The sequence below is a fragment of the Doryrhamphus excisus genome, chromosome 6, assembly GCF_030265055.1.
Source record: "Doryrhamphus excisus isolate RoL2022-K1 chromosome 6, RoL_Dexc_1.0, whole genome shotgun sequence".
Classification (NCBI taxonomy): domain Eukaryota; kingdom Metazoa; phylum Chordata; class Actinopteri; order Syngnathiformes; family Syngnathidae; genus Doryrhamphus; species Doryrhamphus excisus.
Window position 1 is genome coordinate 21,821,104 of NC_080471.1, and position 14,096 is coordinate 21,835,199.

The 14,096-nt window shown below is 38.1% G+C and overlaps 1 protein-coding gene across 2 annotated transcripts in view; it reads right to left on the reverse strand.

The window, feature by feature from the left end:
- Nucleotides 1-14,096, reverse strand: part of lrrc4ca (leucine rich repeat containing 4C, genome duplicate a) — a 62,002-nt gene that overhangs the window by 17,814 nt on the left and 30,092 nt on the right. Inside the window, exon 2 of one of the 2 annotated variants that reach the window (XM_058074937.1) lies at nt 3,828-3,902. The exons of the other annotated variant lie outside the window; for it this stretch is intronic. The gene's annotated coding sequence lies outside the window, so the exon portion shown is untranslated. The remainder of the gene's footprint in view (nt 1-3,827; nt 3,903-14,096) is intronic. 2 annotated transcript variants of the gene reach the window in all.

The window sequence follows — 14,096 nt, forward strand, 5'->3', positions numbered from 1 at the left end:
AAGAGAAGACCGACCATGGGGTCGTAAAAATCTTCATACTGTTTTTTGTGCTACTGCTTCAAAGTCATGATGAGGATGGCAATATTAATATACTTTCACGGTTCTGTGGTACTATGGAAAACCTTTGCATGACAAGTTTAGTACTTGTAATCTGACATTAATTTGACACATTTTTTTTTACTAGCATAGGACCAATATCAATATCAAATTGGGATATCCCTGATTTATATTAATTGGGTTTCATATTTCATCTATAACCTGTAAGCAATTACATGTAAGCCATGAATGGAATGAACTGCAGCTCACGACACCAATAACTGTTTCTTAAGGAGGAGGCAGCCGTCCATTAGACGTGCTGAAAGAAAAAAAAAAAAACAGACCGCAAGCTTGTAAACAATAAAACAATGTCAGTCCCTGAACAGATTTGTGTGAATGCGGCCATTGAAGCAGCTTTATTGTCCTCTTCTGATGGACCAGAAATGGATGTGATGTTTGTCCAGTCGGGCTTTCAAGTGGCCGTCATTCCCAGACGGCAAACAACTTGATGTGTCAAGTGAAGTGAATAAATCATCTGCATATATATTTGAGACATGAGATCGTTCACATGCAATAACCCACTCTCAGTTGTGCAGTTTAACTGATAATATTTGGAAAAATAATATGGCAACGAGAGGGAAGAGAAAGTATTAATTGATGAATTTCGCTATTCTGCGACATAAACATTGTATTATAAATGAATATGACTATTTACTTATTTTGCAAATGCATATCCATTTCAACCAAAGGCCTCATAATGCATTGTTTGGAAATATTACATTAGCGGACATATGATTATAGAGGGGATATATATAACATGAGTTGATTTCGTTGTGCATCATTGCTGAAGAAAAAATAATCTATGAATCAATTTTTCTATTAAGGAACCCCCCAACCCCTCGGGATGATATGATGATATGAGAAAAATCTACATTTGTTGTCAGTGAATCACAAAAGCAATTATGCAGGAACGTTTTATGTAATGGCTTAAAGGCAACAAAAAGGGAACAGACACTTCTTCGCGAGCCCAGATTGACAGTGCCGGAATTTGCTGCTGCATCAACCATCAAAAATCCAGAATTGCTGCGCTCATGGAAAAAAAAAATCACAGCAAAGCAAACACAAACAGCATCATTAGCTGAGAGGAAAGGAACTGCTAAGCACAAGTACCCTCAAACTAACCTTGTCTCTCTGTAGAAACTAACTTTCTTGTTTAGTGTTTGGTGAAGTACTTCGACTCTACTGAAGAATTACGTCCTACATGTGTCATCACTAGAGATGGCCTTTGAATCCTTTTTTTTTCTTGATTTTACAAGGGAAAAAGGATCAGTTATTAATTATTCTGTTTTGAATTATTTTAACTTTAGCTGACTAAAATGACTCTGTAATGAAATCTTTAGATGGTTTTCCTCATTAGGGTCACATGTGAGCTGGAGCCTATCCCAAATGACTGCAGGCAAGAGGCGGGGGGCAGTCAAGGTACATTGAAAAAAAAAAAAAAAGAACCTTCAACATGCTTAACCACTAAACTAGGCAGGCTTAAAAAATGAATCGCATTATATCAATTAAACATGAAGCAAAGAGAAAGAAAGCAATCGAATGAACGGAAAGGTTTTGAACTGTGAGAACTGAGGGTGATTCAGACACAGTCTGTTGTCTGCAGAATTTTTGTAGATTTTTTTGTGTGTGTGTGTGACAGTATAACTCTAGCCTAGAACTCAGTTCAAATTTCATCCGCACATGTAACTGGACAAGAGAGGACTGCAACAGACAATCAGGGCCACAGGCCCCCGTCGGCACCAGCCTGCCCTTTGTAGAGGAACTGTACCAGGCTAAAGCCAAGAACAGCACAGGCAACATCTCTGCAGACCGCTCACATCCAGCTTACAAACTGCTCCAATTCCTCCCCTTCGGTAGTTGATACAGCTACCTTTCGTCATGACAAGCATTGATGGATATTGTTTGGATGGCAGTCCCTGTTTTTTACAATAACTAATGCCAAGGTCATGATACTAAATGAAGACTATGACATGGATACTCAACAGTAACAATGAACTCAGTAAAATGAAAATCTGATAATATCTGAATAATTAGTGCTGTGTTCATTCAGGTAGCTAGTGTTAAAAATTTCCCAAGTTCATCCACTTAATGACAAATCTAACGACAAATCCCAACATCGACATTTTAATGCACCAGAATTAGACAACATTTGGTCAGCAACAATAAAAGACAACATTAGGAATGCTTATTTCTCGAAAATTTTCTTCAGTAATTGAAGAATTGCGAGAATTGTGATGACTGATAATTTAGAAAATAAACTTATTACAATCAAACAGATGCGCTGAGCCTGACTTTACCTACTTTGACATAGTGGAATACATCGGAACAATGTAAAGAGAAGTCAAACATCTCTTGGATGTAAACAGAATCACGACATTTTAAACTCGAACCAGTATCATATCGGTGACAAGCATACTGCAGCAACCAATTCCATTTCATAACATACTTCATACGTAGAAGATCTATGTTACCAATTTACCATCATGGTTGCTATATTTAGCAGGTAGGAGTGTACATTAAAAGTCATGCAATGCAGGTCTGAAGGCTGAAAAAACCCACCACAATGCAACCCAACTACTAACAAGTAAAAATGACAAAAAAGCATTAAAGAAAATGTTTGACAATAAAAATTGCCTGTATGAAAATACATGTCATTAATGCCAATGCCAATCATATTAAATTGAATATTGAATTATTATGATATGTTGTTATGATATAGTATAACAGTAGTTGATTTGATCTGTTGACATTAATATTATATAATAATATTCATTCATTCATTTTCTACCGATTATCCTCACGAGAGTTGGGGGTGCTGGAGCCTATCCCAGCTGTCTTTGTGCGAGAGGCGGGGTACACCCTGGACTGGTCGCCAGCCAATCACAGACAAACAACCATTCACACTCACATTCATATATATGGACAATTGCAAACTCCACACAGAGATGGCCGAGCGTGGAATTGAACTCGGGTCTCCTAGCTGTGAGGCCTGCGTGCTAACCGTGCAGCCTTTGGGTCAATAAACATTTCTAAATGCATCTGCATTGTTTTGCGAATTGGCAAAATTAAAAAAAAATGTTTTTCCAGTCAATTTTTTTCATTGTACTTTCCTTAAAATTAATAAAATATTGTTTTGTCTCATTCTTGTGGACCCAATCTCGTGCATCGCCCTCGTGTCATGAGTTCATGTTGCTTTAAAATGTTCAAATATGTTGTTCCTGTGTCAGCTGTCGTCCTTGTTGTCCTGTTAACACACCCCTCAACCCCCCTGAAGCTCTAATGACAGAAGAAATCATAAATACTTTACATGAGTGAAAATAACATCCACAGGAGTTACTAAAGCGTACAGCATGCATGTGATGAGGAGCGCTGTAAAGTTATTCATTTCACCACTGCTGGCTATCCACAGCTTCCATGTTTTGACGTGATGTAATAGGTCAACTGGAAAAGCCCAATGGCAAAACAAACTGAAAAGGGGGCGTATTGCCTGCCACCTAGCGATGCAGAGATGGATATCATTTGGCACATTCATACAAGAAGTCAAATTAAATTGAGAAGCACTAGTTGAACTTTGGGTGTGGCTCTTATTCAAATTATGTCAATCAATTTTCTATAAATTTCATACGTTTTACCGCTTCCATATTGTATCACTTCACATTATTGATTGTTTAGTACTTTTTCATCAGAAATGGACATGTCCAAATTGCACTGATTGATGAGTGAGTTCTTACCTCCCATATGAGTTACAGTACAGAAGGGTGTCAGGTCATTCTCATTTACGACCCCCGTCCAACATAACACAGACCCTGAAAATGCAAGAGACAAGTGTTATTTCTACTTCAATGTACTGTAGATGTGTTTTACAGTCCTGTGTCCACATATAAGTATTCTCCATGGAACACAACATGAATAATGCACTGTGATTGAAAGACTGGGATACAACTAATCAACAGCTAAAATGCAATTTTTAAAGCCTCTGGATGGAATACATCTAATCGAAAATTCTCTTTACTGTCTCTAAATAATCATTGAGTCATCTCGTTAGTTTTTCTTTCAACCGCTTCCTCAGCATGCTCTGCTGATGGTGATGTTTTTTTTTTTTTTCTTTCCCTTTGAGAACCTCCAACAGGACATTCTACAGAGGAAATAGCTCATACCTCAGGGACAACAGACATTCAAGGCCCTAATGCCTTTCAAACACATCCACACACGAACGAAAACCCTGCACACACAAACACATGTACACACAGAGGAAAGACCCTGCGCGATGAATAAATGATGGAGGACAAAAGCAAGTTGATAAAATTCACTATCTTGCCCAGCATCCATTAGTAGTGCAAAAACTGTGTGCAAATAAGAGTGTTTATCGTCTCAACATCATTGCATAGACCATATCATATGACTCCAGTTGTTTTTTTTCTTTTTTCCAGATACAACATATGCTTTCTTTTTCTTATTTATGCTAGATTCCGTACAGATGGAGGCTGACGTTAGTCAACCACAACTGAAGCGAAACAAAATTAAACATTAACATCCACGACTCCATGAGCTTCAGTCGATCCAAGCTGACCTCAGGAGAGAAACACCCTGCAACAAGCTGTCAGTCACACATATGGGCTATGTTCGAAACCGCATCCTTACCTACTACTCATACTAACTCTTTTAGTATGAAGTGTGTCTACACTGGCGGTGTCAAGCAGGATACATTGCGAGTTGGTTTGCTTCTTGTTTTCAAAGTAAAAGCAGTAATTTATCACTATGTTTTTTTTTTTTGTACGAGAAAAGTAAGGTGGTGTTTTATTTTGTGAAAATAACCGAAAGTGCATTGCTCACTTCGGCTAGCTTAAATTTTGACGAATTCGTTTGAACAAAATTGTAAACGGTTGCTATTTGGACAAATAAATGGCACACTAGGGATCTAAACGGCCACTTTGATTTTTAAAAAATCTCAATAAAGTGATGTATTTAAAGAGTTTAGCGCTAAAGTGAAATCAGCATCAGCCTATCGATTTCGGCTCAGGTAGGAGTGCAATGAATTGTGGGTTATCATGTAGTACAGTAAACCTCGGATATATCGGACTCGGATATATCGGAAATTAGCTCACAACGGACAGATAAAAAAGAACAGATTTTTCTGTAATGCATTTCCAATAAAAATTCATTGCATATATCAGATTTTTTATTACAGATTTCGCCTATTTCGGACAAAATCTCCAGTCCCGTTCCAATGCATTTCCATTAAATCCAATATATGCGTAAAACGGACATTTTCCGGTATACGCATATAACGGATTTCGCTTATATATCAAAACCAGTGGGAACAATTGAATCCGATATATCCGAGGTTTACTGTACGCTGTAGTGTAAACGCTTTGCATACTGTCTCATGGTTTGTGTATGCAGTATGGAGTGTGGATAGTATGGGCATAGAAGTATGTAGTATTTAGTATGCGGTTTCGAACACAGCCATACGTAGTCAAAGAATCCTTCACACTTACACCCACACCTGTGGACAATTTAGCGTCTGCAATTAGAACACACACCTGTTTAGAATGTTGGAGACGGAACAAGCATAAAGAGAATGTGGAATCTCCACACAGAGATGTTCCAAAAGAGATTTGAACCTAAACCTCCTGTTAATCACGAGGCCACCATTTCTACTCTAAACAATATTTAACATAAAAATACACGCAATGTAAAGTTACAAAACATTACAAATATATAAATACAACTAGTCAAACATTCAGACTCCCCTTTGGGTTCAGTTGTGGATTCCGATGGAACAGTAACCCACAAAGAAAACGTTGTAGAGCTTCCAGAATCTGCACCTATTCCAGCAGTTTTTCCTTGGATTTGTGGACATCGCCGTTCCTCCTTGTCTAGTCACAATATTGTGTGCTGTTGTTGTTTTGTTAGTCAACTCGATCATGGCAGTTTTTATACATCCTAAAATATGTGAAAGTGCTGTTATATTTATTGATTAGTATTGATACTTTGTGAGCGTAATCGTAAGTATCAATATATAGCTATAACTATTTGCCAGCATCATATCAGGCAAAACATTACTTTTGCACATACAAATACATTAAGCACAAGCACCACATTGCATGTACAATAAGTCATACATAAATGAATCATGTCCCATCAAAATATACCACATCTTTCTCTCTGCCATCTTTATAGTGCACAGACTCAAAGAGATAGTGACCTCTCTTTAAGAGTAATAGTCTAACAAATCAAGCTTGATGTCAGTGCCTTGTGCTCCATAACCCAGCATATTTTGACCCGCAGGTCAGGCAACATAACCCACTAGAAATTAGCAGAAATGCATGTCAGGCTGAATCAATTGACTGTAGAACCAACGGTTCAATTTAGATCTCTGGTGGGGTATGGACTGCATGGTGTCTAGTGTGGTGAGTTCAGGCTCCCGAAGGAGCAGTAAGTGCTGAAATCAGCTCAGCTGTGTCTGTCATTTGTCATTATCTAATGGTAAATCCATCTGTGTCCCCTGGAAGGATCCTGCCAAGCTGCATCACTAAGTCAAGACACAGCAAACTTAAGGAAGGTAAGGATGGATGGATCAATATTAAATACAGATTACAGTGACAGAAATACTTTACTGCCCCATATGAAATGCAGAGCGATCATATCTACAAGTTGAAAAAGACCCATGAAATTGTATGATTTTAGTCTGACATGATGCAAACGCACACTGGGATTCCCACACAAAGACGAAGTAAGGCGATGGTGACTAGATAAAACAAATTAATAGGCTTCTGAACAGGATTTCAGATCGAATACAATTATGTGGAACAAAGAGAGTAATTTTATATTTCTTAATTATATTAATTCTATGATGTGTGACTAAATTGAATGAGAATGAGAAAAGCAACTATTTTAATTAAGACATCTGAGGAATATACGCCATTTGTCAGTTGGCAGACTTTTCCGGTGTATTGTCGACATTTCCAATGTGTGTGTGTTTTTGTGTTTGTATTGTGTCAATAATCACAGAAACCAATGGAAGACTTTTTCTGGACTACAGACAAATACGCCACCATAATGTGATGCTTAACCACTGACAAGAGTTGCCAGATTTTCAGCAGTTGTTGGCAAATTGGTGTAAAATGAGATTTGTTTATTTTAACGCCATGACTCATGCATTCCTTCTGTGGCAAAAGACACACAAACAAGTGTTTTCCACTGGGATTGAACTTGTACATGGTGGATTGATAGAGCAGAAATGTCCAATAATAATAACAATATGCTTACTATAACACATGACCTAAACACTAGCGGTTTATTTTCATTCATTCATTCATTTTCTACCGCTTATCCTCACGAGGGTCGCGGGGGTGCTGGAGCCTATCCCAGCTGTCTTCGGGCGAGAGGCGGGGTACAACCTGGACTGGTCGCCAGCCAATCACAGGGCACATATAGACAAACAACCATTCACACTCACATTCATACCTATGGACAATTAACCTAGCATGTTTTTGGAATGTACCCGGTGAAAACCCACGCATGCACGGGGAGAACATGCAAACTCCACACAGAGATGGCAGAGGGTGGAATTGAACCCTGGCCTCCTAGCTGTGAGGTCTGCACACTAACCACTAATCCACCGTGCAACCCTGCGGTTTATTGTGTATTTTTTATTTCAATATAATTTCTGTATTATTCTTTCCAAACACTAGATATATGTATTCCAAAATACATTTTGAGCTGATAACAAGGAGGTTCTTTGGAAAGAAAAACCAAAACTAGGTTTAACTATTATTTGATGCATTTTATTTTTCATTGGATTCTTCATTTCACTCTTTCACGCCTCTTCAATTAATGCAGTCTCACATCAAAATGTTCATTTTTTACTCATCTGGCAGTTGTTCATGAGGTAATTGGTTGGCCATTCAAACATGTTGAAGTCTTTGAAGACAAGGTCTGTTTTTGTGAAAGCCCTTTCACTAGGGGATGAGAGAACTACATGAAGATGAATAGTTGACGATTAAGACATTCAGGGTGGCACAAAAGGGAAATATTCAAGGGAGGCAAATGCGGCTCCATCAGTAAAATGTCTGCTAAAAAGCAGACATTAAGGTGCAGAATATGGTTGGCATAAACTGCAGAGTAAGCATCTAAGAGAAGAGAAAATTACCAATATGAAATTTCTTTCTCTGAAAATGTCTGTCTGTCATTTTAAAGATTGGCAAAAGCTTCTGAAAATGCCTCAGAAGGCTTGCCATGCTGCCACCAAGATATAGGAGGATTAACACGCTAAGCCGATAAGAATATGTAATACGAATCACTGATAACTAAGAATCGCAGCAGTTCCACAGAGGAAATGGAGACCGTCTTTGAAAAAAAAAAAAAACAGGGGATTTATGGGAGAGAAAAAAGGAAAATACGAGGTGATGCTGAGAAATGGAGTCCTTCAAGTGAGAAAAAAAGGAGAATACAAATTAGGGCTGGGCGAAATATTGAGTTTTTACGATATACCAATATATTTTCTGACAAGATATAAGATTCATTTAAAATTCTGAATTCAGCATATTTCCTCTCGCTCTTTCTCACACTGTACAACCATTACTCCCCCTTGTGGCACCACACTTTTTCATTCTGTTTTTATCCAAAATTTGTGGCAAAATATGCTTTGGTTATGGTACTGAACGTCAAACCAACTAGTCTGTTTATTTGAATATAACTCATCTGAATCGAGTGTACAAAAGAAAGCATCCACACAATAGTAGCACAGACACTGTGAAGAATGGACAGTAGTTATTTTAGAGTTAGGACACAATAGACAGATTGCGTTATTTGTCCAACTTCACTGTGCACCTTATGCTGATGAGGGATGATGAGTGTTCTGCATGCTGCAGTAGGACACATTACAGGAAGTCACCCAGGCTAAGAAAAGATACAGCGCTAACCGTTCACTCTTGAAATAGACGAGAGTAAAACAACACAGTGGATGACAACGAGGTGGTCAATCAACAATCTATTGACACTAAACAGGGTAGTGCTGGCTGCAAATACGCTAAAATAACTCTATACTCCCCAAATAGATGGGCTGGTATTAGATTCCTTGATAACTTCAGCTAAAAATATCATGGTTGCATTTAGAATTATTATCCAGTATATACTATACGCTAACAGGGACGTGTATGCAAACCAGGGCACACACTAACCAAGGTTCCATTGCATATTCAAGTTCATAAAAAGTTCATATTAATCAAACATTTATGGAATTTAAGTTCAGAGATGGGCGGCACGGCGGTCAAGTGGTTAGCGCGCAGACCTCACAGCTAGGAGACTAGGGTTCAATTCCAACCTCGGTCATCTCTGTGTGGACTTTGCATGCGTGGGTTTTCTCCGGGTACTCGGGTTTCCTCCCACATTCCAAAAACATGCTAGTTTAATTAGCGACTCCAAATTGTCCATAGGTACGAATGTGAGTGTGAATGGTTGTTTGTCTATATGTGCCCTGTGATTGGCTGGCAACCAGTCCAGGGTGTACCCCGCTTCTCGCCCGAAGACCGCTGGGATAGGCTCCAGCACCCCCGCGACCCTCGTGAGGAGAAGCGGTAGAAAATTAATGAATGAATGAATACTATTCACTAACAGGGACGTGTATGCAAACCAGGGCACACACTAACCAAGGTTCCATTGTATATTCAAGTTCAATGGTTTTATATTTATATACTGATTAAACATAGACTTAAACATAGAAATTCATTGTAAAGTTCAAAAAAGTTCATATTAATCAAACATTTATGGACAAGTTCAGATTGATTTTTAAACTCACTTTTTATTTTTAGCCTTGGCTTACTTTTAACTGTAATATCACTCACAGAAAATACCTCAAACAGCAAGCAAACACAGTTGGGGTGGAGAGATGGCCCTCACTTATAAATTGGACTATTGACCATTTGATACCTGGTCCTTTAGTGGGCCGCCTCGCCAGACACAGTGCAAAAAACAGTGCAAAAATGATAGTAAATATGGTTTTGAAGCATGACCGCCCTTATAGCACAACAGCCTTGCTGTAGCGACATCCCATACAGGCATTTAGAGAGGAGGAAACTCCAGCACATTTAGTAAGATAGCCCCCTGTGAGCTTACCGTAACTACAATACTACAATTTACCAATGTAAGTTCCCTTATCTTGGGATACACATGTATCACATGTTCAAATATGTATGAATATACTTAAAACATGCTTTATAGTCGAAATAGGTGTGTCCCATGATGTGTATTGTTAGCTCCGCCAATCAAGCCATTTTTGTCTCTTTAGAAAGCAACAGAAAAGGGAAAGAAGTGTGCTCGTGTTTCACATAAGGGTTGCAGATGATGGGCAAAATTCCCCAAAAGTGCAGTTTTCCTTTATGGTTATGGTAATGGTTTTATTTCATTTGAACATGCATCAGATTACAATTGAATGCATCACATAATCAGTTCACAGTTCCACATGTCCAAAAGGAGTAGGAAGAAGCAAAGCTTATTAAATCCTACCCCTCCATCTGGTACTTTTACAATCAGTAACTGTTACATTTGTTCACTTCCTGCTTTCCATAATTCATTTTTTTTCGTTTTGTATTGTTTTTATTTTTAATTTTTAAATTTTTTGTCCCGTACTGAAGTATGAGGTGACCAATTTATTAATATGATTCTTTTGAGGTTCATTTTACCATTTTTGGAAATTTAAATTGAACATGCATCAGATTGCAATTGAATGCATCACATAATCAGTTCACAGTTCCACATGTCCAAAAGGAGTAGGAAGAAGCAAAGCTTATTAAATCCTACCCCTCCATCTGGTACTTTTACAATCAGTAACTGTTACATTTGTTCACTTCCTGCTTTCTATAACACAGTTTAAGTTTTTTTTTTTGTTTTTTGTTTTTTGTTTTTTTAATAATGCACCCCGTAAGGAAATACGAGGGATATGACCATACAATGACATAATGGGTACCATAGTAAGTGTCAATATAGTGATATATCTTCTCCTGTAGAGAAGTATTGGATGACATTTTAGGTAATTGGTTATTTTTAGCCTTATGCATTATTTTAGCTGTTTGAAAATTAACTATATAAGCAAGTTTAAGTATTTGTGATTAAGTTTAAGTATATAGGTCTGTGCCAGCAACAAAGGCTTTGCTGGCCCAAACAGCAGACCACTGTTGAATACATAACCAAATTCAGCCGATGAATCAGAATGTTGGCTTTCAACACAACAAATTCATGATTTATTAAACTGTAGGCACATGTATTCCTTTTTGTCCACCTGCATCATATTCCGCCCTCAGTGTGCCCACTTGCATCTACGAATGGTCATGGAAAGCCCTGCCAAAATGCACTGTGACTCATAACCGAGAATGTTGTTTTTTACTGTAGACTGGGTGATATGCATCCATATTTTTATGGCTAACACGATTGGATGTTCTGTTGATGCAATTCGACCAACAGGGCACAAACTGATCTTTTAAAAATGTGGTTACATCTAAATGTGGAGGCAGGGGTTGACTGCCTGGCGGGGGTATTGGGTAGTTTTCCCGGTGGGGCGATCAATAATAAGCTGATTGAAGGCGTTTTTTTTTTTTTTTTTTTTTGTATTTGCTGGTCCTTGCCTTGGTAATAACAGCAACTAAATGTCCCGGCCACTGCAGACACAAAACAACACATGGGGCGAGTTGGCACAGTCAGAGCTGCCCCTCCCTATACACGCATAGGAAGTACTTTTGCGCAGAGCCCCACAATCCATGAAGTGGGGCGGGAGGTTGTTGTTGCAGGGGGTCAATATGCCCAAAGGATGCACATCGCTGCCGTGACACGTGTATGTAAAGCGTCAAGTCTGTTCGAAGCTCTCTCACCAATTAGAGAATAACATGCCACTGTTTCCTTCACTTGCATGAACTTAAAAAAGATCGAATATAGTGCTTATGATTGTACTGGCTCAAATACTGGTACAGTATATCTATTCTTCTCTGTAGCACCATGCAATATAAAATGAAATGAAATGTGTGAGATACACCATTATGCACATCGCCACTACTCTCACATTAGAATTTAACAACCTGCCTTCATATAGCCACTGTGCCATCTGTGCTTCCAAACTGTTTGCATTAAATGAGTCAGTTTTCTGTGTGCTGATTTTACCATTCAATTTAAATTTCACACATCAAAAAACTTTGAAAAAATAGTGTAGGACTTATTCAGATATGTGTTTGTGACTATGTGGCAGTAATAAATTAGGCCCCTGGAGAGGAAGATGATGCTGATGCAAAAAAAAAAAAAAAAAAGAAAGAAACTAGACCGCAGGGCAAGACCTCAGGATAAAGGTGAGACTTCACACATTTACCAAGACAATTATGCATATCCTCTTCTAAAATAAGTGTTGCGCAAGATTATAGTCAGACTCCAATGTTTCTTCTACCAATGCCTTGGGGACGCATCCCACATAATCCACTTTTTTTTTTTTCTTATCTCAAATGGCACACCGGATGCATTTACAAGAGAGACGTGAAACATTCTGTTCATTTTCTGTCAAATCTCGTTTTTTTTTTTATATTATTCATTATTTCTCGTCTCTTAAGATGAACTCCAATTATGACTGCTGTAAAAATTGTGTTGCATGCAACATCCCTCACAATAAACCAGGCCACACATATGCAGGGAATCAATTTAATTTAGTTATTCACATCTTTAGCAGGATTTGATCCTTTTGCCATCTGGACCCAGAGCCAAGTAGCCAAGGAATGAACTACGGCTCTAGCCAAAAAAATAACACTACAAACACAAGTGAAACCTTTTTGTAACAGGTTGTGTAAGTTTTGAACTGATACAGCAATTTTCCAGGTAACACTGGACTCGTCACAAGGGATTCAAACTTTTCAATAGTATGAGTGAAGCCACTCCATTCCATATTGAGCTCAATGCTAGAGACCTTAAGTGGATTTATTGTGCAGTATCAACATTAAGCGTACCATTCATGACAGATTAGATATCAGGAGTTAAAGTTGATAGTCGCATTAAGTAGAGAAATGCTGACATTCTACAAGAAAAGAAGGCTAATATGACAGCCGGATTAATGCAAGACATTATCATTCTCGAGGAATAGCGGGAAAGAGTCTCTATATTAGATAATATGTTAATGCATTCAGTCTGTGAGCCAAGTCACTGCACCGATGAACTATGAGCGTGTATGTACCATTTTCATAAACCATATGACTTTCTTTTCAATGCATTTCTTTCAATTAGCTTGTATGTTAGATTATGGATTTGTTTAAGAAAGGACAAGAGCAAGTTTTTCATGATAGAGATTTCTTTCCACTAGAGGTGTGAACAATATGTTCACTTTTTAGATGCAATCCGATTCTTGGTATTTTCCCGATGTCGGACTAATGGACCAATCTCCAATAAGAATATTTCCATGTTTCACTATGTAAAGCAAATGATGGACCATACAGTAAAAACACATATTTTGGAGTGGCCTTTTATTGTGGCCAGCCTAAGGGACACCTGTGCAATAGACATGCTGTCGAATCAGCATCTACATATGCCACATCTGTGAGTTGGATGGATTATCTCGGAAAAAGAGAAGTGCTTAGTAAGAGCTTTAGACATATTTGTGAACAATATTTGAAGGAAACAGAAAACATTTGTTTACATATATATATCTTTGAGTTCAGCTTATGAACTCAAAAATATGTTTATTAATAAATAATGTGGTTCCACGGGGGTGTCTTAGAATAGACGACTGTTCAACAATTTGACTTGGAGGAGTGTGATTCTATCTCGCTGTTGAATCATGTGAAAAAGGCAATTGTAACATTGTGACTCGATGACGTAGAATGTCTTTGTTTTTGTTATAAAAAGTCTATTTTTAAGGTCTATTTATTTTAAATACATTTGTTTATGCGTGTGTGTGTGTGACAAATCATCATTTATTATGTATAAATATATTCATGCCCTGTGATTGGCTGGCGACCAGTCCAGGGTGTACC